Raw genomic sequence first — 25,256 nt, 5'->3', positions numbered from 1 at the left:
ATAACATGAAGATTGTATTCTATATATTATGTTAGCTATCACATTTTTCATATTTATCGGCTGAAAAGATCAGACTGTAATATGAATTTCCATTATTGCAATCTTTTTTTTGTATGTTTTGAGACAGGGTCTCACTTTGTAGACCATGCTGGTGAGGAAGTCACTGGATGGATGTTCCTGCACATCTGATCTAATAGTTCCCAAAGTAGAAATAGACATGTTAATTTGTACTGCTCATCTTGCCCTTGCCTGGTCATGTATTCCTGTTTTGTTGTGTCATCACAAGGTTACTGCAAAGTGACATGAAAATGATATTAAAATAATAAGGGAAATAATTCAGAATAAATGATTTCGGAGCCCTGTTTGAATACCTTTCAAATTTGTTCAAGAAGAAAGAACCTTATTTTATTTGACTAAAGACATTGTCAAAATCCAAAACATTTATTCACATTGACGCTGTGAATTGTTTTCTATGTTCAGTAATTTGGATGCCTGTCCTGATCTATAAGTTGCTGTACAGCTGCCTGAGCACTCGCAGGACATTCTAAGCTTTGTAAAATGATCAGTAAATGATTCTCTGTACTGTCGCACTTAATGAGAGACTGTAAAGCTATTCAGAGAGCTACAATTGTGTAATAAATCATTTCTCTTCTGACCTAGAGCAAACTGTGGTCTCTCTCGACCGAGTGGATAAAAAATACAGTGCTCTTTAGAAATAAGTCTTGGGTCCCATTGATTCGAAAAAAAATCTAATTTTCAATGATTTCACTGTAAGATATAAAGAATTTCACAATTTACTGATGTTACATAACTCCTTTAATTTATTTTAAGAATTCTGACAGTAATCTGAATTTAAAAGATCTAGTGATACTTAAAAGTGGCACAATATTTTTGACTTATTTTAAATTAATTGGTATGAAATCTGTATCTAAAGCACAACCAGATAACGTATTTAGTTTATTTTTTACAGTACACGTGAATTTATTTTATATATTTAACTTTCTCTTCAATTTCTGAAATAAAAATTACACTATGATCCATAAACACACGTTGACTTTGTGAGTACATTTGCATACATACATATTAGGGCAGTATTTGTAATGTAAATATATAGCTTTATTGACAAAGGAATTGCATTTTTGTTCTGGTGTGCATGTGTTGATGTCAGTGTGCATAAATGTGTGTGCTCTTTCAAGAGGGAAGGTACGCTTAGGTCAGTGTGTTCATATAGAAGTCATGAAACAGCCTGGCGTGAGTGCTAGCTCCTGCCTACCACATTGTTTCATGTTTACTGCCATGTATGCAAGAATGGGCAGCCTAGAGACTAGCAGGGATCTTCCATCCTGTCCTGCCATGGGATCACCAGAATAAAAAATGCTTGTCACCATACGCACCTTCACATGGGTTTCAGCAATCTGAACTCAGCTCTATTTGATGTCATGGCAAGTGCATTACCCACTGAACCATCCCACCAGCCAAATAAATTAAAGTGTGCCTGTATTAAACTTTTGTAAAATACAACTTTAGAAGAATAGTTTGAAAGGTCTCTCAAATCAAACAGGAACCCGAGGGCATATTTAAAAGGAAATTATAAAGTATTTCCATGTTTCATACAATGTAATATTTTTCTCCCCGAAAATATATTGAACAATTTAAAAGGCAGAGGCAGAATTAGGGTACAATTCAACTCCATATTTCAGAGTAGATTAATTTCTTTCTTGCTTTTATTCACATCAATTCACAACATCATGGCTATAGATTATATGTTTTTGTTAAATCAGTTGATTCACACTAGAGAAAGATAAGATACACTGATACCTATTCATCTTTCCTGGCTTGTCACTATTTTTGCCAGTATCCTAACAGCCAAAATCACAAACAAAAGCATTTCATTTCTTGTAGGAAACTCTTACTTTGCATTGTAAATGCCAATGCATGATAGTGTGGTGGAAGCGCTATGTAGCATTTTAAATCTTTGGAAGGCATCAAATAATAACAATTATCTAAGACAGTCAACATACACTATTTATAGAATAACACATCTATCATTTATTTTCAGCATGCAAGACATCAGTACAATTGGTGTAATTATTACACCATAGTGACTTTCACTCACTCTAAATTTTATTGTATGTATAGAAGTACTGAAAACGGTTGTACACTTTGAATTTGAAAATAGAGCTCCAGATTCCAAGTCGAAAAACAGCACCAGAGATGATATTTTGAAAGACAAAATAGAGTAAGAATAAAATCTTCTCCACTTTAAAGCAGATCAAATGAAGACAGTCCTCATTTGCCCTTTTACTCAGATGCATATTTTAGCAAACATATGACAGTTCACATCCTGTACTTCCATATGTAATGCAAATTTTTTTAAAATGAATAAATAAATAAGTTCTTCCAAACTGTTTTAATCTCCTTTCATTCATTTTTGGTATCTTTGATTTTCTCAGATGCTAAATTTTGGTAAGATATGTCAAATGGCATCTTAGGTCACAGATATGAGCAATTCATAAGAGTAATCAGTGAACAAATACCCTATATACCCACCAAATTAGATCCTATGCTAAAATACACCATGCCCTTCTTTTCCTCTTAGGATCAATACTCAAGACATTTGTTGACTAAAATAACTGAGTGGATAATTTTTTATGATTTTGGATACACATTGTTGATAATAACTTTTCAATAATTAATACATAGATAGGTGGATATAGTTGTAAGTGGATAATAAAGGATAGAACACATTACTTAGGCAGTCCATCATCTTAATGTTACTAATATATGAGATTTCAAACTCACATCAAAACATGTTATTGGAACTGTGAAGAATTGAAATTGAAGAAATAGATACATTATATTTATCAATTCATCAAATTATCATGTGATCACAGGGTACTATGATCTTCCCAAATGGCTAGCATCATTCAGCAGAAATGGAGATATTAATTTTATCAATAATTATATAAATATATATGGAAAGCAGTGTTCAAATTAGAAATCCTTAAAGCTGTCGGATTTCTCCAGAAATGATTATTAATTTCAAATGTTAAGATTGAGTTAAGCTTTGGTAGAGAAGGTCAAGATTATCTTGAACCTTGGTAAAGACAGTTGCAGAAATCCTATAAAGTAATCTTTATGGGCAAAAGAGTTTGAGTAGTCTATGACTGGAATATAGAATTGGGGGTTGGCGGTTGAGCTTAATTTAAGGTTGGAACCTGACAGGAAATTATGGAGACGAAGAAATAAAACCTTTTAGGTCAAGTTAGGAGACTTTCTCTTTTGTTTAAAATAAACATAGCATTTCAGTTAGGAATACAGTCTATAAAAGTAGTAACACAATGAGCTACTTGTAAATCCTGTATACAAGCTTAGGAAGGAATAGCCTTTACTTTCCAGTGTTCAGTTTACCAATGTTCGACCACAATGATTCCTGAACCTGTGGATGTAACCGCATCACCCAGAGCAGTTTTAGGGACTGATTATAGGGGCCCCACACTCAAATTTCTGAAGGAACTAGTCTGAGATGAGGAGCAAGATGTCTGTTTCTGCATATACCTCTTAATTCCATGTTAGTTTTCCAGACCACACTTGAAGCATCACAGATTGTAAATAACAGAAATTTGGCATCGTGTCTCTTTTCCATACTTATTTGAGATATTTACTGACTACTTCTTACTACATCAGTAAAAGTCTGTTATAATTTTCCCTTATAACCAAACTTACACATGCACTATGAAGTATGCTAATGGAGCATTTCACTTAACACAATACCTCCTCCCATTATAATGCCTGTCCTTGCTATTGTTGTTGTTGTTGACTGTTATTTTTTGTTATGGGTCAGTAAAAAACCTTTAAGTATCAGTAATTAAGGATAGTAGAGGATTGCCTTATTTGGCATTAGTGGGGAGGGGAGTCGCTAGGTCTTGTGGAGGCACAATGACCCAGGGTAGGGGAATGCTAGGGCACTAAGGCAGGAGTGGGGGGATTGATGGGGGAGCACCCTGATAGAGCCTGGAGGAGAGGGGAGGGATAGGGGGTTTGTGAAAGGGAAAGTGGGAAAGGGGATAACATTTCAAATGTAAATAAATAAAATAACCAATAATAATGTTTATTAGCTATTGTATTTTTCCTCTCACTAAGTATCTAAGTGTATCAGATAGTGCTTTTGACCAGTCAGTGTGCATCTAACATTTATGGTAAATTGTATGGCAAAACACTGGTAGGTGATTATATGTATGTACCTATTGTTCCTCTTATACCTCTCTACATGCAATTGTTTTTAATTAAAAGAACCATTAAAACTTAAAATGTGACACCTATGTGTGATGAATGTGTTTTTAATTTAGTGTTTTGCAGATTGGTTTTTCTGATTGTATTAGCTTTCTATGTGCTTTATATCTTAATATTAGTAGGTATCCATCACTACTTTTATCCCACTAATCTTACCTCTGCAGATTGGTCTGCATGTCCCCATGTAATTTTATTCTTGATTTTGAAAATGCTTTCCACAAACGTGACCATGTCATTACCAAAATATTTAAAACATGCTAATACTGAAGCCAAGATTCTTTTACTTACAGGGTGCACATTTATTGATTATGCTTATTAGATTTATAAGACCAGCGTTTTGTCCAGGTATTTATCCAATTAATTTATAGGCACCTCTTATGCAGAACTACAAGGAATGCCTTTCTTAGCTTTAAGTGTGCAGTGTGCTTTCATTACTTTTATCTCCCATGGTTAAGAGATATGCCAAGGAAGGTTATTACAATGTATGACGTGACCTACTTTAATAAATTCACATTTGCCACTTACTTTATTAGACACCTTTCTCCTCAGCGCTCACATTTGGACTCTCTTAATTATATGCTCAGCCAAAGACTTCTAATACATGAAGGCAATTTAGGAAGCAAGGAAGCAAAGCTCCATCGACATTTCAAGATACAAAAATAAAGACAAAGGAGTAAAAACATAGGGCTGCAATTCTAGAAAAATTCATCTTCCTGTAACCTTCAGCCTAAAAATTGTCTGTAAGATCCCAGGTTATTTCTAACATGGCTTCTCAAATTACATCCTACATATTCTAGACATCCATGACAGTCACTGTCTGCTTTATCTTATTATTCTGATTGCTTAATATATTACAAATGGGAACAGTGAGAGTCTAGACTTCTTTTTCTCCTCAAACCTTCTAAATAATGAATTAAACTGTGAAACTCTCTCACTGCTGCAAATTTCCCCTTCATGTTGGGCAGGGTGGCTCACGTCTATCCTTAGGCAGAGCCACAGGCTACAAGTTTCCTATTAGTTCAGCATCTTAGACAATAGCATCTTATCTCTGAGGTCGTAACATGAAATCGCTCAAACTCAATGAAGGCCGATGAAATCTGCAGAATTTTGGTATAACTGTGAAAAGAGTCAATGGGCTCTCCAAGCCAGCTGTCAGCAAGTTGAAATCTAAATCTTGTGATTTTTACTAGGGTGGTATTTGTTTATTTTAACAGTGATACCGAGGTCTGGGGGCCTGAAGGCTCAACAGAACCCATTGCATATACTGTTCCAATGAAGCAAAGATTAAAATAATATTATTTTAAAAGCTTATCCCCTAAAGTGTAGAAATGTCCATTAGGTAACTTTTTGAAATCTTAGAAGTAAAATAAACTAAAATCCTATAGAAGACGTCAAAAATGAACCTCCGTCCTCTATCCCGTTGTCTAGGAGTAAACAACAGGGGAATGTAGTGTGCAGTTTCTCACAAGAGAGGCAGATTAGTGCAATCGGATGCTCCTCTTCCTTTGCAACAGCAGAGCATTAATATCACAGGGCCTTGCTGCTTTATAGACTAGACTACAGCAGCATTTGATGCTAAGTGAGTGGCAGTGCCCTTCGGGCAGGCCATGGACTGAGAGCAAAGACAGCAGGGAGGAGATTTTCTATCACTGTGTTCACTCTGGTCTGTGGTTAGACAAAGGGTTCATTTTTCAGCACTGTCTTAATCTTCCCAAGCAGCATTGGAGGCTTTCTCTGTACTAGCCTGCACTCTATGGACTCTGTGGTGTTCTGTGAAACAAAGATAAGCTGTTTGGTCTCACTTTAAAAAAGAATGCATGAAGCTTGAGCAAGCACACACCTACCAGACTGTAAGAGTTTACTCTTGTATTTACTCTAAGAGTTTACTTTGTATTTGTAAAAGCACAAAAGGCAAACAAATGGAATTATGCCAGTTCCCCATGGGAAACAAACAAACAAAACCACTAGAAACCCCGGGGATTTAGCTCCTTAGCAAAGCAATCATTTAGAGGATATGAAGAGAGAGCTTCTTTGGATTAATTTATCCACATCATACATCCCTTATCTCTTAGGATGTTTAAACTCATAAGCAACATGTTTATCAAAATAATGAATTCTAATATTTGGCATGCCTGGCAAGCATAGCGTTAATAACACTATGAAAAACTTCATTTCTTTATTAGTTACATTCTACCCATTTTTATAGATAGAGAAACAAAGTCTAGAATAGTCAGGAAGGTATTTCCTTGTAGCATAATATCTGCCCCTAGTCTACAACACAGATAGGACAGCAAACATCTGGTTCACAAACAGCATAAAAGTACTGTCTCTTTCAATTTCCATTTTGTGGTGATCATTCACCTAAGATTCAACTGTCCCAGTTTTTCCTACTGAAGGGTGTTGAGCATCTGATGCTATTTTCTTTTGGTTAATATATTTTAAGAGCCAGCACAATGAACAAAGGCCATATGATCCATATATTAATGATACTGTTGGGGATTTTAACATGTACCAAGATGAAATTTCTGAATCTTATTGGGTGTCCATAATTTCTTGTATAAAGGCACATACTATTAAAGTGTCCATTCAACATGTCCTTTGATTTCTTACCCTATTTGGTTTTTTTTTTGTTGGTTCTTAGATAATTTCACTCAGTGAGTTTGGTCATTTTGAAAGCCCCCCCCTCCCTGAGCCCCAGTTCAACTCCCTCCAACTGTACATCCTTTTCTCTCCCATACAACTTTGTATTCACTTACTTTTTCACCTATCATAACAATTTTATTCCACCCATATATATTCAGGGATATGTAGCCTTCTTCTGCACTGTGGTCAACCTACCAGTGGCAATACTTTTTAAGGAAAATGACTGTTCGTGCCCTAGAAACTCTAAAAACTGCTATAAACACTCCTAGGATTGCTGTGATCCAGAAAGGATACAAGCACTCATCAATTTCCTTCGTATCTTGAAGTCAAAACACCTACATCAACGTCATACTCAGAGTGGGTTAGCTCTGAAAGGACAGAATAACCTGGCATTCCTGATCGCCAGCTCAGCTTTCTTTCCATAATGTCAGAGTGCTTTTGATGATAAAAATAAAGGAAGGATTGCTGAATTAATAAATGTTGCAAGTGGATTTCCACTATGTAATTACAGCTTAGCCTCCGATTTAATTATTTGGATAATTCACTTCATATTTTCTCAGTTAATTGCTGCCATCCATTGCACTGTATAATTCAAACAATCATAAATACCAGCTTGAATTTTATGAAATCGCCATGCCAAAATTTCTAAGTGCTTAGCACTAAACAAATATTTGCAAAGAACTACACTACCCATTTGTCAGATATTATATTACAGATCTGCTATCAGCAGCTTGAAGAAAAGGCATTTATCAAATGTAGTTTTGTCCTTACGTAGCAAAATATAGATCCACTGGGCTAAGTAATTTTGATCTACATATATTTATCAAAATAAAATAAATGCAACACATTTGTTTCATAATTGGATGTCTATTTCTAAATGAAAAGATAATTTTACATTGGAAATTTTATCCATCACAAGTTGTATATGAACAATGTTACATATTCTAAAAATGTGTTTAAAATGCCATCCAACAGTTTTCATTCCAATTATGAAGTCTTGACTTATAAGTCTTGTGATATTTTTCTAAGCAATAGTCTGTGAATTATAAAAGATTCCATCTACCTTTGTTGAACATATTTCCCTTCTCTTTTTGTTGTACACAGACCAGGGTCTCACACTTAGAGTGGACAGTCATTATGCAGAAATAATATCACTGAAGCAGGTCTGATGTGATAGGCATTAAGCTATCTATGGAACTTCAGGTAATACTTGTAATTCTCTCTAATTTTTTGGTCTTATATTTGGTTATTGACATCTTTGTGTTTAATTTAATGCTCTTTCTTTATTTCTATAAATAGGTCCTGCTTATGAATGTTATTTAACTTATACATATCCTCAGGGAATGTTATTCCCTTGTCTCCTCTGGACATAAAAGGATCAGAGATTAGAGCTGAGAGAAGAAAAAAATAATTTTCCTGTGTCTTCTTATTTGAATGTTTAGATTTAAGTTTGTGTGTGTGTGCGTGTGTGTGTGTGTGTGTGTGTGTGTTCACATGTGTGTGGGGATCCATGGTTGCCAGAAGACATCAGATTCTGTTGAACTGGGGTTAGCAGTGGCTGTGATCTGTTCCAAATGAATGTGCAGGCCTGAACTCAGGTTCTCTGCCAATATATTAAGTGCTATTAACCACTGAGCAAAGTCTCTACTACATCCCATCTTTCATTAAAGGAAATAAAATGGAAAGTCACGACTATATGCTTTAATTGTTTCTTCGAATTTCCATTTAAATAAAATCAATGAAGCAACTCAAAATCTAGACATTCCAGCCAAACTTCAATATCTCTGTAGGTGATTAATTACCTTAAAAAGTGAAAAAATAGTCAAGATTAAAAAACAATGGGCACCCGAGATTTGCTCAACAGGATTCTAGAGTTTTGAAGGACATCCTCATCAGATCACCAGCTAGGTATGGAAAAATCTATATCTTTGAGACTTGAGCATAAAGGCAGAGCAGAAATACAATTTAGTAATCCCTAAGGGTCATTTCTGCAGGTAGGTGGTTCAAATAATCATGTTAGGAAAATCTATAGCATAATCCCTTTTAATTAAAAGAAAGTAAATACTTCTCCTAGGAGTGTGAGTTGATCCCAGAACTAGAAGCTGAAAGAAAAGTAATTCTAGTTCCAATATTTTGGATTAAAATGGAATAAAACTGAGTCCTAGTGTTAGTTTATCTGAAGTAATGGATTGAAAAAAGTAATGTTTCAGGTATTCTTTAAATGTTTGTATTTATTTATTTAGGCAATTTCAAACATGACATATAATGTATTTTGATGTTACTCATTTCAGCTACCCTTGCTTATCCCTTTCTTGGTCCTCTGAATCCTCCCTGCTTCTGAAATAATTCCTCAGCTGCCTATATGGTGATTTGTTCTCTGGGTTCTGTTTGTTCTGTTCAGTTCACTAAATTTTACTAAAATTTCTTACAAGAGGATAAAATGGAAAAGATTCACTTGAGAAGACACACATATCAGTGGCTGTAACAGCTGAGAAGAAAATACCACCACAGCACACCAACACTGTGCCTAGCAGCCTAGCAACCATTAACAGCCAATGGCTTCAAGAGCTTGAATCCCTTCCTCACCCATGAAGGAATGTTGAAGGGCAAATCTTGTGTAGACCTTATGCAGTTAATCTGGTTGCTTGAGTTTCCTAGTCCTATGGCTGTGTCCTGTACAGAAATTCTCCTCTTCCTCCCCCCCTTCCTCCTCCTCCTCCTCCTCCTCCTCCTCCTCCTTCTCCTCCTCCTCCTCCTCTTCCTTCTCCTATTTTTTTTTTCTTTTTAGAGTTGAGTGTGCATATGAAATAAGCCTTGAAAATCAGCTCTCACAAAAGGTTCTAATGCAGTGTCCTTATTTATAATTGAGACATAGACCAGAAATTAACAGAAGTTGTGTATACTGCATATAAGGAATAGTCTTAAAAACTACTAAGTTTCACCAAACTCAGAAAATATGAGAAGAAATTAGTGTCTAATGATTAGGTCAGAGGCCTGAGGTTGATAAATGTACAGTTAAATATAGAAGTATAGGATTTGTCTTAATATCATTGATTTTAGAATTTTGTGGATATTTAAATCAGTATAGTAACTTTCATGTCAAGTTTTCCAATTTAAGAAACAAAAGGGGGGTGGGGATTTAGCTCAGTGGTAGAGCACTTGCCTAGCAAGTGCAAGGGCCTGGGTTTGGTCCTCAGAACTGAAAAAAAAGTCCTAAAAAAAAAGAAAAAAAATATTTTTAAAATTTTCTATATTCAAGTGTTACAAAATTTTTAAGTTATTGTACATGAAATGGAATTGATCTAGTTTCTACAATCCATTCTAAGTATATAATAAAGGCTCATTTTTGTCTTCACCCAAGCTTACTCAACACAGTAGTAGTTCCAAATAATTTCTTTGACATTTCCTGTAGTCATAGAATCTAGAAACCCAAAATACAGGTAGCTTTTGCTATGGAACCCTGCCCTTCAGACATGAATACCTTTCCTGACTTTATGTCAGCAAATGTGATTGCCCTCAGTAGACATTCAAAAGATTTGAGGTGTAAATATTCCCTTCTAGAGGGATGAAGTCTTGGGATACATGATATCTCTCCTTAAGTATGTATAGTAGAATAATAAATGATGCTTTAGCGGTATAATTGTCTGTCAGATGCCCTTATTTTTGCTATTAACTTTGATTAAATACAGTGTTTCATCATGCTATATGGATTGAAATTGTTTCTTTGGTCTATCAGTAAACTTTCTATCCCAGGTGAATAGAAATAGAATTTCCAGAAAATATAATGAAACATCTCTAGGCTTCCAAGCAACATAGTATCATGGCTTTTTCTGTGTAACTGTCTCTGCGTAAAGACAAACCATTAAGACAATAGGACTTATGAAATGTGGAAGATAAAGGAAAGGTCCTTATGGAGACTTTGATTAAAAATGGGTCTGAGCAAAAGCTGGATGATTCAATAAGTAGTAGAAGTGGAGATGTAGGAGTGGGAGATCAATCCCCCACGAGAAGCGCACAGAATCTTTTAGTTTTTTGCCTTTCTGTATTCCTCCTCCTTCCTACCTATATTCTCCTCCCATTTCCCATTTGTTTTTAATTTCTTAATGATTTCACTATAGCAAATCTTGGTTGACTTCCTATCAACATTTCTTTTTTGCCTTTCTTTCAGCCCTTTTCTCCTCTTCTGTCATCTTTCCTTTTATTCTTTTTCAATACTTCATTGGATACATCAAATATCATCCACAGGTTTTCCTTTAGCCATGACTTATGAAAATTCATAAAATGGGTATCTGATATTCAGTCTACAAATTTCACTCAGTAGTTAAATTATCTCAGTAAACTACCATAGCAATACTATACTTGGTACATGATATAACACTTAGTATACTTAGCAATATTTTCTGTAATCTCCTGAATCTACTCTCAGTGGTCTACCTGAAAGATATACGTGTTCACCAGAGTTTAAAAACTTTGCATATATTTCAAACTTATGATAAAGAAGTTATAGTAGTTCAGCTTCTATTAGCCTTAAAATATAATATGCATAAATGTCTGGTTAATAAGGTATTTGTGTCTTTTTCTATTTGTATTTATCAAAATATACCACATTTTTCTATAAAATAGTATATCATATGTATAATTATTCAAATACATGAACAAATAGAGTTATATATTTCAATAAATATTTATTTAAAATTCTTAAAATGTTATATATTTACCATGTCATTTTGTTAAATTGATGGATTAAATTATGTGTCCCTGTCAACTCAAATTAATATAAAGAAGTTCTAACCTTGAAATTAACTGTGTTTAGACACACTAGTCATTAGGAAAACTAGGCTAATTATTGAAAGAGGTTATTCTTGCAGGAACATCTACAGTGCTAGCACTATGAGGCTAACAAGTTCAATGTCAGCGTGTGCTAAAAAACAAAATTCTGTATTATAACATAATCAGATCAATCAATAAAGATAGTTAGGGTTAAACTTCATTTAGATTAGGTCCTTACTCAAAAGGACTGCCATCCCTAAAGCAGAAGGAAAAGAACTCAAGTGCTGTGAATAGAAAGGATAAATGTGGATAAAGGGCAAAGATGGCCATTGATGAACCAAGAAGAAATGTTCATAGAGATGCTATAACTACTTGTACTTTGGTTATAGATCTGTGCAAAATAGTTTTGTTAAATTACATAATATCTAACACGATGCTATGTTTTAGTACCCACTATAATGAATGATTTGCATAAAATACAGACTTGACAAATGCTTGATAATTTCAGAATATTATACTAAGTATGAAAAATAATATTAAACATTGCAAGTATAAAAATAACATTTGGAATAGCAGAGAAGGATATCATGTCTAGAGTCAAACCCTCCATCCTAAAATTCAGTACGATTTTTTCTATTGTTAAATCTGAGGATAGCAGCATGAATGTAAGTGTGAGACATCATTAAGTAGGCTTACAGTTAGTTTGTTTTGAGTTGTCTTATACCTCACATAAAAAGAAGGGCTCACAAGGATAAAAGAAGGTATTGAAGGAGTTTCTGTAAATTACTCTGTTCCACAATGGTCTACAAAGTAGATGAGATAGTGGAAAAAGAAGTTCAACTTTGTTAGTTCCTTGGAATTTAAAGAAATCCAGGGTTACTTATTAATTACATTACATTTAGTGGTTGCAGCCAACCATATCTTGGTGATATGGTTAAAAATGTATGGAATCCTGAGAAATTTTACTTGGATTTTATCACAATGAGAATTATATGGTAACATTAAGTTTGCAAGTAAGAGTTACTTGAAAACACAATTGGAAGATACAGTTATCTTGATAAACACCCTTTGGGTCTACTACTATGGGTTGACCCCTTTATTCCCCTATATCAAAAGAGTTACATCTATTCCATGACTCTGGCATGAATATACCTATCTCATTTCCATTCTAAATTTCTCTCTTAAAAAAATTGTTAATCATTTTATTGGTTTACATTTCAAATGTTTCCCCCTACCTGGTATCCCTTCATAAGACCCCCATCCTCTCCCCCTTCTCTTTGCCTCTATGAGGGTGCTCCTCCAACCACTCACCCTCCTCAGCCTTACTGCTGTAGCATTCACCTATGGTGAAGCATCAACCCTTCACAGTACCAAGGGCCTCCCCTCTCATTGATGTCAGATAAGAATATCTTCTGTTACATATGTAGCTATAGCCTTAGATCTCTTCATGTGCACCCTTTGGTTGGTGGTGTAGTCTCTACTAACTCTGGGTGGTCTGGTTATTTGATATTGTTCTTCCTATGGGATTGCAATCCCCTCCAGCTCCTTCAGTCCTTCTCTTAGCTCTTCCATTGGGGTCACCAGGCTCACTTTGATGGTTGTATCTGTATGAGTATTAGTCAGGTGCTGATAGAAACTCTAAGAGGACAGGGATATCAGGCTTCTGTCAGCAATGCTTCTTAGCATCAGCAATAGTGTCAACATTTGTTGTCTGCAGATGGGATGGATTCCTAGGTGGGGGCTGTCTCTGGATGGCCTTTCCTCCAGTCTCTAGCCAAAATATGCAAAAAAGGGGAGATAGAACCTATAGAGATCACTTCCAGTAGATAGTCATGGTCCCCAGTTGAGGGATAGGACCACCCACCTATCTCAAAATTTTTAACCCAGAATTGTTCCTGTATAAAAGAAAGGCAAGGACAAAAAATGAAGCAAAGACTAACTTTAGATTTTTATATTGATTCCTTGTGTGTTCGTGTGCATGTGTGTGTGTGTGTGTGTATGTGTGTGTATGGCATTCTCATGTTAAAGTCATACAAGCAATTCAAACTGACTATTTCTAAAATTGAAACCTTGATTTTATCCTACTTACTCTTATTTAATTTCACCTATCTTAGAAGTGATACTTACATCCTTTAGATGATGAATCTAAAACACAGCCTATCTTTAAGTGATCCCCATTGCTTATGCAATAATAAAAATGCTTGAATGGAAACATATTGTGACAAAATATCTGTTATTGACAAGAGCTTGAACTATTCATGTGGGTTTGATTAAATTTTAATGAAGCATCTCCCCAACAATAGAACTGAAAAAAATTTAAGAGAAAAGCAAACAAAAAAAATCACAATATAAAAGCACATAACCTTGTTTAAGGACTATAAGAGCTAAGAACTGTAAGTGGTATTTTATATAATGAAAAAGAACTTTGGAATGGTCTAGAAATTTCAAGTGCTTCGGGTGTTTTAAAAAATATTTGATAGAAATAGAATAGAAAGTCATTTGCATTTTAGTATCATGATAAACTATACTATTTTACTTGATAAAACTAGGGGATTTTGAACCTTTGAGATTTGTTTGTATATGTATCTAATACTTCCACAGTCACATTGATCTATTGCATTCTTATAAAAGATCAAACTTAGTAAATGTATGACATTATGTCTATTAAAGAATTGAAATAATCTTATAGACACGTTGGGGTCCCTCAGATGATACAGCAAATAAAGATGCTTGTTGCGAGCCTGATGATCTGACTTTGAGTCTCCAACCCCACACATTAAAAACACAGTCCTAATAATTTTGACTTTTATTGTTATGATCATATAAACTCCTTAAATGTCAACTACACCAAAGAAGTTGTGTTGTGAGTCCCTCAGGGGAATATTAAAATCAGACTTCTCGGTAAGGCGGACTTCTCTGAAGTAGGCAAAGTAACTCAAATTTTACTGTTGTATTAAGAAGATTTTCTGCTTCACAAATGCTTCCAGTCTTAAAAAGCATCCATGTCAAATGCTCATATCTCTTCCACACAATGTTATATATAGTTCTACAACATAATGTATTCAGCTCACGACATTACAGCCCTTAAAGGTCAGTGTAGCTGATTAAGCACTTGTTCCCGCATCCCAGCCATCTCTCCTCTCTTCCCACATCAGACTCAAATGGCAGTAGCCTGAGAACATCCAATGGGATGAAATCTTCCACAGTAATAGTGAATGTTCAGTGATTTCCACATTGTGCTTTTATTATGAAGAGACTAGAAATTACATCAACAATCGTATTGACAACAGTATTCTTGATAAAACATTTATATAACCCACAGTCTGTATCTGTCCCTGACCTCCAGCCACGGTTGTTAATATTAATGTCTACTAGCATTTCAAGAATTTTGTATTTTCTCCCATAAAATACAATAACCATGAAAAACAAAAGGCTTTTTCTCTTTCAATGAGAGATGCAACAGGCCAAAATGAGAGGGAATAGCCAAAACTGTGTCTCAGCACATGGTGACTTACACAAGGACTTATAGCATCTCAACCTGTACTGTGGCTCTGGCAATGCTATCACTTCATGGAGGTTTCAGCAACCTTTGGGATCAAAGTAGAATGCTAATCATGAAAGCGATTTACAGGCTATAAATAAAATGAGTCACTAGTTCACTAGGAAAGTCACAATGTGTACCAGAGTTTTAATTATAATAGTGCCTCATGGCATTTAAAGGATTCAGTTCTTGCATTTTCCCTTAATTGTGAGTGATATCACCATGATGTCATTTATGAGAACACCATTGTATATGGAATAATACTTCAGTATCAGTATTAAAAGTAATATTAAATATCTGGATTTTAATTCATAATACAATAGAGCTTAAATAAAATTTACAATACACATCAAGTACATTCATATATATTCAAATTTTAATACCATTTCTGATAGTCTATAATTATTGACCTATTAATAAATTCCCTTACCCAAAATCTTCACAGTTGTAGAACATAAACTTAGCTGTGATAAGCCTAAATATGATAGCATAAAATTTCTGGTGATAATTAGCTCTTACTTCATGGCAACTAGTAATATTTTACATTGAATTAGAAAAAAAATTATTAAATTATAGTCTATTTTACCTAAATTTTATTTTCAATCTATTTAAACTCTGTATTTCTGATATGTTAAAATATGAATGCCAAGAGAATATCATCATTCTATATGTGAAGAAAAGTTGACTTGTCATAGGAACACATCCATCTTCACATAGGCTATCACAAGCCACTAGCACACATGGGCTCACACAGTCACTACCATAAGCACTACCTTTCACAGACAATCATACACTGAAATTCACACACAGCTGTCACACGAAGGCATTGTCCCACTCAGGCACTCAGACATATGAGACCACATACAGGCACTCACTCCAGGTATTTGTCCATAAGCACCAACACACACATGCAATCAACACACACAGGTACTTACCTAAAACTAATCACACATAAGTACTACCTCAGAGAGAATCATACACACAAACACTATGTTACACACGTGTCTACATAGATGCTACCTTACAGTTACTCACAGAAAGGCATTTTTACACAAGCTCTCACACACAGACACTATCTTAAACAAGTAGACAAGCTTATTTGTACTCTCACTAACACCCACTATAATTGTGTAACACACATATATATTTAATTTCATATATCTCACTTTTTAAAAAAAATGTAATCAGCTTTTATCTTGTTACTGGAATGGTAAGTTTAATTCTACTAAATTTTCAACTAAAAAGTATTTCAATAATGATAATATATACCATTGTAGAGCTTTCTACATATGCCAAATACCTTGAAACTTAAAATATTTGTATGCTCATGACATTAGTGATTTCAACACCCCAAAATGTTAGGACAGATAGCACGTTGCCCTTGAGAAATTATTACGGATTCAGAGAAGTAAGCATAAATTTTGTTTTATCACATATACTAGAAACAATACTTAGACATGTAAAAAAGTTATTTACATAATACTTTACATAACAAACTCCTTATGAGAAATGAGAATATTAAACTTTCAAAAGTGCTGTCACAGCAAGTGGTAGGTGAAGCATGAAGATAAATCAAATCCTATTTTTTTGCCATGCTGTGAAAAGACTGCTGGCTTTTAATCATCCTGATGTGCCATATGTAAATTCCATCAAAAAAGGAGTTTGGTAAATGTTATATTACAAAACCACGGGGAGTGTGTCTATTTATAAACATCAATTAAAAGATATACTGTAGTCAAAACTCATTAATAACATTCAACTAATCTTGTTATACATATCTCTCATATTTACTAAAAAAAAAACTTTCCAATTCTTATATGAATACTGAAAAATCTACCAATAAGCTGATGTCTGTTTCTGTCTTGAGTTTTATGCAAGGTCACTGGGCAGCTTCAGTGTAAATACAACCAAGGGTCCTCATTAAGGAGCACAGTGAGAAATGCATGCCAGTTAGGGCCAGCTCCAAGTAAAACAGTGAGAAACAAACACCGAGGGAAAAAAAAAAAAAACACGTGCTGCTATATTTTAAAATGTGCCAGTTAGCTGGGCAGTGGTAACACGTGGCTTTACTCCAAGCACTCGGGAAGCAGAGCCAGGAGGATTTCTGTGACTTTGAACCAGCTTGATCTACAGAGTGACTTCCAGGACAGCTAAAGCTATGTTGCACACAGAGAAACCACGTCTCAAAAAACCAAAGGGAAAACAAAGGTTACCGTTATAATTACCCCTGAAGTCAATGTTTAACATGGATATTAGTTAAAATCAAAGCAGTATTTCGTTGCTAAAGAATTATCAAAATAATTTGCATGATTTGTTTTACTAGTTCATTTTTATTTTATTTTGTTTTTGTTGTTTGTCTGTTTGACAGTCACTCTCCTAAGGACTCTCAGGTGTGTCTTATCATTTGTCCCATATCAAGCTTTTTTACTAATCTTTCCAAATTTCATAAGCTTTTATCATTTGCCTTCAAAATATTGTCTCATTGCTAACAGTAATCTCTTAAATGCAAAACACAACTGTTTTCTTTGTTTGTGTGCCTTTTCCTCGAAATGCTCCTAGACTTCCTACAGGCTAGTGATACATTTCCCATCCTTATCTTTCTTCTATGTCACTCTTTCTGAAAACCTTTCAGGGTCATACAAAATCCCCAAGTGTTAATCTCCACAATAAGACAACCTGTTGTGGGTTTTGGATCACAGAAGGACACAACCTAAAATATCTATACAACCAGCATTAGTATATGACAGGCACCTGATCTACAGGCTTTCTCTGTTCCTGGGTTGATTTTTTTCCCCAACTAACCATGCTAATTTCCCTTCTGTGCCTTCAGGAATAAATTCTCGCCTTCAGTTTCATGCTGTACACTTTCCTTCACCTAAAGCTCAGTGTCAGTGGACAGAAGGGACGGAAGCTACTTTGAATAGAGGAAATATGGCATCCTACCAGCGACACAAACAACACCAATTATCACAGAGGTAACAGCAGAATTATCCTTATCATTCCCCATGACCAGAGGCAACAACAAGAGGAAACAAGCCCCTTCAAAGTGGTGGCATCATGTTAGATATAAGGAGTTACTACAAAAGATACCTGTGAAGCTATGATTTATTTATGACGAACCTAAGCATTTCAAAAAGAAATCGCTTAATTAAAAAAAATTCTGCGAAGCACATAGAAAAATAAAATCACCATTCCCAGGTGTTTAATTTAGATGAACAGTTTTATTGTAAAGAGTTCATTATTTAGAGCTCATGAAGGAATTGGAGGCAGAGAACTAACTCTACATCTCTAACATGTTCAGTATTCATATGTGCATGAAATGAGTCCTGTCAAATCTGTCATCTGAGTAGGAGAAGTTTAATGATTCGGGTCTTTGTAATGTTTGTTGTTTTGTTATAGCTGGTATGTAGCTTGAATGGCAGGTGACATTTCAGAAGATTAAATTAAGGTAAGAAATTAATCAAATTAACATATTGCTTTTCTAAAGTATAATGAGCCATTTGCATATAAAGTACAACTGAGTCTGCAAATATAAAATGAACTTTAAAATACAGAGGAGCACAGTGAACAGCATTGCTTATGTATTATTACAAATTATAAACAAACAGAAAGAAAAACTGACACTATTTTGAATTCCAAGCTGATTGATGATATAGTTTTGGCTGGAAGTTTTGCCTTGGAGCCTGGTATACTCAGTATCCTAAATAGAGAGGATGTATGAGGACAATTTGAGCTAGACAACAAAGACAACTACTCATGGTAACAGCTCTCCTACCAAGATCTGGAAAGGACAATTAAGACAATCCTATTGCAAGGAAAGCCCAAGGCAAAACATGGGGACCTTGACAGAAATGTACCCAGAAGTGCTGAACACTAGAAAAAATTAAAAATCGAGAATCAAAGGTCAAAGAGAACTCACTATAATAGCTATAAAAATGTTTTATGGGGGATAATATATATTTGTGGAGCAAGAGTTTCTATCTATCATCTATCATCTATTTATCTATCATTGGTTGATCAATCTATTCTGTCTGTCTTTCTGAATCTCTCTCTATCTCTCTATCTCTCTATCTCTCTAGCATCTATCTCTAGCATCTATATTCAGCCATCATTTATATATCACCTACCTATATCTATCTATCTCTATTATATATCTAGCATCTATTTACCTTTCTGTAATTTAAATTTGTCTACTTATCATCTATTTATATTCTAAGTAATTTACATTTGTTAAAAAGATACATTTATTTTGGCATAACTACTGAACTGTGCCCTTGTAGAGTGAAGCAGCCACAGAGAATTTTTCAAAAAGGAGAACAGCTGCATTCCAGTAAATCATCATGCATAGTAATAGGCAGTGGGGTGCACCAACTCAACGTATATTTGAGCCAAAAGATATACTTTCTCAACACATACTCAACAATAGTAGTGTCCATTCTTGTCTTTGATAACAAAAATACTCTGTACATGCACTTGTAGCTGCAATAGATTTAAAACAGGACACATTTACTATGGAAATATATGTGTAAAATATTTTTTTAAACTTAGTTAAATTTAAATTTATCAATCCATGGGCAATGGTTAACATATTCGAAAGTGAAAGCTAAGATAGTTCTCTATGACAGCACATAGCAAATGACAAGAGTTATGGGAAACATTGATATCCCATGAGACTGATTGCATTTAAGTACTCAGACATCACAGGTTTCAACAAATACTGTTAAGTAGAATAAATTCAGCATATTCCTAAATGGATAGAGAACTTTTTTGTTCAGAAGACAAAAAGGGAAATATCAACATATGGCAGACATCTGAGTAAATATGGAGATTTCAGATTTGCTAGTGTTGAACAGCAATATGTCATTCTGTACTTTAGCTTTTCTGACAGTGGCATTTCTGAAATGATAGGCTTAGGATGCTTCACAATAGTAACAAGATATTTGAAGAGATATTCCCAGCCTTTAAGTATGAAGAATTCTTCCTGAATTTAAATTTAAAGACTTATTCTAAGTTAAATAAAAAGCATTGACCAGGATTTCGGCTGACTTCAGGCATCCAGATGGCCTCTGCAGTTTGCGGCTCTTCATCTGGCTAAAGTTCAAACTCTCCTTCTGCCTCCTGTACTATAGCTAAGCTAGCCTTGATTACAGCTAATGACCCTCCACTGTAACGATTCCACACTGCACTATTCTTAGTATTGATGCTGCCTAGACTCACAGGGCTTTCCATGAAGAAAAGCATTTACCAGAATGACTTTAAAAAATTCTTGATTTTTTTTTCTTACAGAAATGGTACGTTGTTTTACTTAATGCCACTGGTCTACTGAATAAAATCCATATAAGAAAAACTTCTTAACAAAGTCTTAAGAAGCCTACATTTTTTTATTTCTTCAATTCTTTTATTATCAGGAGTGACTGAAATAAAAATATAATTGAGTCACATCATCAATGTCATCATGGAAATGTCTTTAAGAGAAAACTGATCAGATGAATATTATTTCTTCCCACTTTCCAACTGGTAAATAGTTGCCATTGATAAAACGGACAAGCCCAGAGACTCTTTCCAGAATGTTCAAGATATGGCATATTATACAATATGCCTGTTCTCAGGGAGAACACCTAGGACATAATTATGTGTACTTCTTGATCTCATCATACAAGACAAGTACAAAGGCACCACCTATGCCTCTGAGAACGTTGGACCATGCACCCTTGAAAAAAGCCTTGCTTCCTTCATCATGGGCGATCTTCTACCAGTAGTCAAGCATACCTGTATACATGATATCAGTTCATTTGCATACAGACGGCATCATCATAAGACTGTGAACCATGTTAAAAGGGTAGAAAGTCAGGCCAGCAAATATGAGTATTCTTGGGATCTGGGAGCATTTCCTTTGCAGTGTCATAGATATCAAAATAGGAAGCTCAGTAGGTGATAGTGCCCTGTATTGACACATTAAAGCGTTGGCACAGACCCTTAATCCCGTCAGATTTGTAGATCTTAACCAGAAAGTCACCAAAGCTTTTGAATTCCCTTTCAGCTCTAGTTTTGCCCACATCAGCGGCTAGATGAATACTGGCAAAATCAAAAGCGTACACAAAGCACACTGATGTGGCTCCAGGGGCACCACATGATAAAACAAGTTCCCTCCAAAATAGCACCAAAACTGAGTCCTCTTGTCCACACCATTCCAGAAAGATCTGCTTGTATTTACTTTTGAAGGCAAAGCTGAGAACCTGGGTGGGAAATATCTGATGACATTGGCCAGGTTACCACTCCAGAAGGACAGAACTCCCTGTTCCTTGGGGATATGAACCATGGGTCTATAATGCCCTTCTATTGCTTATCTGACGTGATTTGCTTGCTGGCATGCTGCACCTGAGGCAGCAGCTTGACCTGCTCGATGAGTGCTATCGCCTTCTTAGAGATGGCAGCGGTCACTCCACCAGCCAAGAAGTCCTTGGAGAAGGACACAGAGGTATCTGTCATGTTGAAAGCAAAAAAGAAGAGGCAGGCGAGTGCGGGACAGGACTGGGTTGACAACCGGCTTTGACTCCTGGACTCTGTAAACCCACATTCTGATAGAGTCAGATCTCCAAGAAACGTTTTTAAAAATTCATTTTCATTTAGGTGCTAAAGGTGGGCTTTTACAATTGTGTATAATTTTTATATAAGTCATTTATCAAGCTTATCTACTGTGCTCTAGTGTTTGCAACAGAAACGCCCACCATCATCCTCTGTTGTCATAGAACAGGAACTGTTTTCAGTTTGCTCTACAAAGAACAAGGCTGAGGGGTAAGCATAAAGCTAGAGTGTAAGAGGACTGAAATACTCAAGCCCAGTGCTGCCTGCTATCAGCCACGAACTTTTTGTTCTGTTAGTGTTTGTTTATTTTGTTTCCTTACTATGCTGTCTTTCCATATAAAGATTCAGAGATGTAAGAAGCTGAAGTAGAGTAAAAAGAACCAGAAACTGTTCAAAGCTAGTGACTTGATTTAGAGTGATATTTCAGGTTACCTTAAGAGCAAATCTCTGTGAAGTTCACTTAATTTAAAGACAGAGAGAATGATGTTTTGTTGTGTTGTGTTTGGTTTGGTTTTGTAGGACTGGAATAGCACACACATTGCTCTTTTCCATCTCATGAATTTCAGTTCTGCACTTAGCAAGTAAATGCAAACGAGGAAAATACTTCCTGCAGTTCCTTCAGTTTTAGCATCAAAATACTCCATGCGCCCTGCCTGTACCCTGACTATTTTTACTCTTGTCATTTATAAAATATTAAAACATAATTATGCACCATTTAAAAACTGATGAAGTAATGAAAATTACAAGCAATAGCTGACTGATTTATGTGGAAACCGGTTACATTGTTTCAACCATACTTAGTCTTCAGATCTCCTCTATATTTTATTCTTTCTTTATAAATCACTTATAAGTGTTTAGATTGGATGGGGTTATGATATGATAAGGAGATAGATATTATCATAGAAATAATATCAGTATACTTGAATATAACTTGAATAATTTAGAGACAGGAGGAAACCATGAGCATAGACTGGAAAAAGAAACAGGAAGAACACACCAATACAATAAACCAAACCCTCTCCCTCCAAAAAATCAAACAATCAAAACAAACAAGTTAACAAATAAAATTAATCTGACAAAAACTACAAATAAGTACACTTTAAGAAATCTTGGAGTCCTTATTAGGCTTTCTCGTGGATGCAGCTTGCACTGTACTGTGGTTGATTCACCCTGTGATACACCAGTTGAAGAAAACAGATAGTCACTTTCCCAGAAAGTACCAACAGCAAGACTCTTATTGGATAAGGGTGGGGATCTCATGTCCACGTCCCATTCTCAGTGCTAGGACTAAGTCTGGTTTGAAACATTCCTGGTCTTATATCTGTTGTCCATTCTCTGTGAGGGGGATGGGAAAAATATGATCAAAATATGACGTAAGAATGAAAAAAATTAAATAAGTTTAAATGCACAGTAGGAAGAGTGGTTAGCATATTCTCGTGACTGTTAAAAGAGTTGCTTAAAATGAAATAATCCTCTTGAGTAAAATCGCCGAGCTAATGTGCACTAATTTACAACCTCTTAATCTCTTTGGTTTATGCCTATAGAGCTGCTGTTCTTCCAATGGTAAATCTTCCTATGACTGCAGCAAAGCTATCTCCAGTTAGCTTCTCAGAGTTTAGATTGCCAAAAAGAGGAAACTGCCTAAACAAGTCATAACCACCCCTCAAAAAGCCAAATTATCCCTTACAGGGGTATCATCAGAGCTGAGAGAAAATATTTATAATCATTAAACAGTTTCCTGAAGCGAGGAAATTGGTAACACATTTCGTCATTCGTTTGCTGGGATGGAGGACAACAGAAATGAACGGAAGGAGTAACTACCCAGAGGAAACAGGAAGATTTGCTCTTCAAGGTTATTATGACTTTGGCAGAATAAAGTCCAGATGGTGACATTGTATGCTACAGGGTGTGGGTGGAATGACCTAACAGGCTCATGAGTTGAGAGCTTCATCTTCATCTCATGACATTTCTGAGAAGTGATTGGATTATGAAGCTGTCATGATAACAGATATATTAATCCATTAACAAATCCATGCTTGAACAGAGACAAGAGACCTAGAGAGCAGGGAGGGACCGTTTTTAATTCACTGCAGTGCATAGTCACTGAAGAGCTTGAAAGTCTGGAGAAAGTAGGCCACTGGAGGTCTTACATCTGTCTCGTTTCCTTTTTCTCCCTCTACTTCCTACACATTACAAAGTAAGCTTCTGCCTATCTCCAGATAGATCTCATGCTAGTGTGGCTCACCTCTGTCTCAGTAGATAGAGTGCCCAGTGACCACAGTCTAAAACCTCACAAATGGTAGATGGAATTTATCTTCCATATTTTAGATTATCTCAAGGATTTTGTAAAAGCAATGGACACACACACACACACACACACACACACACACACACTCTATTTAGAAATAAGGGTTGTACAATAGATTTTTGACCATGATACAAAATAGTTAATGGTGAGAGGAGAATGAGCAATGTTGAAGACAGGTGTGGGTAATGAGGTCACATGTGCTGTGACATGAGAGCAGAGAGAATGTTATGGGGGCTGGGTGGGAGAAGGGAGGGAGTGGTACAGTAGAGACACAAATGGAGAGAACAAAACAAACTGCAACAGCAAAACCTAATTCTTTGTAAGTGGGAAAAAGTGCTGTTTGTTAACTTAAAAATAGTAAAGAAAAAAGCAAAGAATGATTCAGAAGGTTTAGTGAATAAAACTTTTCTGATGAAGACTCTTATTTTATGTTCATTTTATAAAAAAAAAGTAAGTTTCAAGAACATAAATGAATCCTCATGAGGACATACACTATTGGGACGTTTTAGTTTCATTTTTAACATATGCCAATTTATTTTAAATTCCACATATTACTTTCTAACGTGGGATGCTTACTTTTATCATGCACCTACTTGTTACTAATCATACATTACTGTCTGGTATATACCATACTTGAACAGATTTCCAGTATGTGGCTGCAGCAATGAATTAACCCATAGGATATTTAAATTCAGATATGATAGCTCCACAAGTTAATATCTGAAGAAGAATCAACCATAATAGTGGGTCATAGGCTGAAGGAACATACATATATATGGAGACCCTAAGATTCACATGTACTCCAGCCAGTTTGGAAGGTCAGTTAGTGAACTCCATATAGTGTTGCAATGCAGCATCTCAGATAGCAAGAAGTGACAGACTTTAATTCACTGACTATATAGTCACTGAAGAGCCTAAAACAAATTCAAGAGTATCAAATACTATCTATCTATCTATCTGTCTGTCTGTCTGTCTGTCTATCTATCTATCTATCTATCTATCTATCTATCTATCTATCTATCTATCCAAACACACACAGTTAATAAGTCTACTAAGAAAGTCTCACCTTTGTGATCATCAATACGAAAGAACAACCATGTCTTATACAAGTTAGAA

General features: G+C 35.3%; 1 protein-coding gene and 1 pseudogene across 1 annotated transcript in view; both read right to left on the bottom strand.

Moving 5' to 3' along the window:
• Window positions 1–25,256, bottom strand: part of Cadm2 (cell adhesion molecule 2) — a 919,498-nt gene that overhangs the window by 420,045 nt on the left and 474,197 nt on the right. The gene's annotated exons all lie outside the window — the stretch shown is intronic.
• LOC114611536 lies at window positions 20,877–21,736 on the bottom strand (annotated as a pseudogene).

The sequence above is a fragment of the Grammomys surdaster genome, unplaced genomic scaffold, assembly GCF_004785775.1.
Source record: "Grammomys surdaster isolate TR1022 unplaced genomic scaffold, NIH_TR_1.0 126115, whole genome shotgun sequence".
Taxonomy (NCBI): Eukaryota; Metazoa; Chordata; class Mammalia; order Rodentia; family Muridae; genus Grammomys; species Grammomys surdaster.
The sequence above is the reverse complement of the archived record's forward strand: the minus strand, read 5'-3'. Positions and strand labels throughout refer to the sequence as shown.